Source organism: Diabrotica undecimpunctata, chromosome 6, assembly GCF_040954645.1.
Source record: "Diabrotica undecimpunctata isolate CICGRU chromosome 6, icDiaUnde3, whole genome shotgun sequence".
Lineage (NCBI taxonomy): Eukaryota > Metazoa > Arthropoda > Insecta > Coleoptera > Chrysomelidae > Diabrotica > Diabrotica undecimpunctata.
In genome coordinates, this window is record NC_092808.1 from 103001826 (window position 1) to 103004854 (window position 3029).

Consider the following 3029-nt stretch of genomic DNA (forward strand, 5'->3'; position numbering starts at 1 on the left):
TAGGAACATGCTAACAGAAGAACAAGCAGGTTTTAGAGCAGGAAGATCTTTTATCAATCACCTTTTTACTATTACCCAAAGAGTGGAAATTAAAAGGGCATTTAATCAAGAAATCCACATTTTATTTGTTGATTTGAAAAAACTATGACAGTGTCCGTCAAACAAAATTATGGGAAGTCCTATAAAGTATGAACATTAGTGTTACGCCAATAAATTCTGTAAAAAAGTTATATAGAAACACCATTATAACAGTGAAAACCACAAATGGTTTGTCAATATAATCAATTTAAGGTAAACAAAGGTTTAAAACAGAGATGTTTAATATACTTGGAACACGCCTTAAAACACTGAAAGAGGAAGTGTAAGAATATGGGAATTCCATTAACAGAAAACAACATACCTAGATAGACCCATTGGTGAAAGAAGAAGAGGGAGACCCAGAACAAAGTTCCTTGATAACATCGATGACGACATGAGGAATATGGAATACGCGCTTGACTGAGAAAGGCGATGGATAGGGACGACTGGAGAGAAATTCTTGAGGAGGCTAGGACTCACGCCGGGTTGAAAAGCCAGAATGAAAACAACATACTATATACACCATATTTTGCGGATTTTCATGTTATTAACCCAAAAACATAAGGAGCTAGAATACCTGCAACCTAAAAAAATGGAGCCTGGAGGTAAATATGAAATTCAAAACTGTGTGTAGGAGGAAGAAGAGAAGATCCGATACTTAATGATAGCGATGGAGAACGTATACAATATAACCAAACGTGCAAATGTTTAGGCATGTAATTGGCAGATGAAGGGACCCTGGTTGAAGCAATAGAAGACAGAAATATGCAAGGAAGAAAAGTCATAAAAATGGTGGACGAAGTTTTGTGGGACAAACATTTTTCCAAAGAAACCAGAAGAGGGATATACCAGACTATCATACAAAGTATTGCCACAAATGGTTACAAAGCTTGGCCAATAAAAATCAAAACAGATCATTACTTCTAGCCACGGAAATGGACTTCTTGAGGAGGTCTGCTCGAAGATCATGCTTGATATCTATATGCGTAGATTTTATGAACGTTGAAAATACCATGATTGACCAAATAAAATACAAACAACTGAAGTGGTAAGGACACGTTCATAGAATGGAATAACTATTATCAAAGCAGATACTAGACTGTACAACACAAGGAAGACGTAGAAGAGGTGGACCGCGAACAAATTGGAGAGAAGATATCGACAGTGAAATGTAATAAAGGGGGTAAATGTCGACATGAGCCAAAATATAGCGCAGTAGAAACTAGGAACTTGAAGACGACTTAGAACGTTATAAAACGTTATTTATATATGTTCAGTATCAGTTTCAATCAATTCGATCAAATATGTAACTTTTCGGATAGGTTTTAGTATCTAATGTCGAACTTCTTTTGAGTTACGAACTTAAAACTGGTTGAACTGGCTTCAACCTTAAATTTGTTTTCCCTTTATCATCGTGGTTTTACCTATCACGAGATCGACTTCCATGGTTTCTGCTTGAAGAGATTTTATTGTTTTTTTTTATTTATTCTTGTCCAGAATATATATATATATATATATATATATATATATATATATATATATATATATATATATATATATATATATCCAGCATTTCCACTTCGGAAATCGTTGTCAAAATACAAACATTAGTAGATTAAAAAAAAAATTAAAAAAAAATTGTTTAATTTACTAATGTTTGTATTTTAAGAACGATTTCCGAAGTGGAAATTGAAACGTCAATAAAGGTACTTTAACCTTTAATTGTGGCTTATTCCCATTTAAATAGTAATTACTTTAACATGCCACAAAAAAATAGCTTCAAAACAATAGTGATGGATATTGGTGACAATACCTATGGCAAGTGACTGCTGTCATTAAATATTCAGCAACGCTTTATACTCCAGAATATGACGGTAAAAATAGTATAAAAACTCTGATTTTATATATGTATATATATATATATATATATATATATATATATATATATATATATATATATATCGATTTGCTTGAAATTTTGGCAGTAGTTAAAAAATAGCTCAGTGATCAAAATCTACCCTATGCTAATATCTTCCTCTGAGGGTGGTCAAGTCATTATTTTTGGAGTTATTCGTGACTGAAAATTTACAAATTACACGTCAAAAAAGCCTGTTTTACGGGAAAACTGTTTTAACGGATTTAGGAAGTTTAATTTGGAAAAAATCCAAGTTTAAAGTGGAGACACTATTTTCGGAATTTCTTAAAATAATCCCTTTTTCTTTCAAAATAACTCAACAACTAAAAAAAACAGAAAAAAGATAGACTATAAAGAAACAGCTTCTTTTACTGAAGATTTTATTTTTTTTTTAATATTTCTATAGACCAAGAATTAAACAAAATATGATTGTTTAAAGGTTGTATTTGCATGCGTTTGGCACCATCTTCAAGCCCTTTTAGTGCAACTCTTTTGAAAACGAATGATTTGAAAAAATTTAATATACATCACTGTATAGCTTTTAATATATACTACAAAGTGGTTTGTATTAATTTTTTTTCAAACCCTTCGTTTTAAAAAGTGTTGTGCTGAAAGAGGTTGAAGATCGAATAAATTCCATTTCCAAAGGTGGTCACTATTTCACCACATACTAATGGCATAACTAGAATCTTTCGTTCCAAAGTATTGTAAAAGATTCTAAAGGGTGATCCCATGATTCAGGTCAGACAACATAAATATGAGGTTTAACCTTGAATAAGCTTGCTTCTAAGTTGTATTCAATTCCTGACAAATATCTGCTGCATATGCGATAAAATTATACAGAAGGATTGTAATGTAAATTTCTATTTTAAAGAAAACAAAAAATTGTAAAAAAGTTATTTTGTGTATGTTTTTATTTATTTACTATTGTGTGGAGCCTGTTGGAAAATTCCAGCTAAAGGAATTTTTAATACATAGCCTATGTTCTTTGTATTTTTTATGGCTGTATACCTACTATTATTTCTATGTATTGCAG

The 3029-nt window shown here is 31.3% G+C and overlaps 1 protein-coding gene across 1 annotated transcript in view; it reads left to right on the forward strand.

Annotated features, from left to right (window-relative positions):
- The window catches only part of homer (protein), a 102174-nt gene that overhangs the window by 73422 nt on the left and 25723 nt on the right, over positions 1-3029 (forward strand). The window lies entirely within an intron of this gene.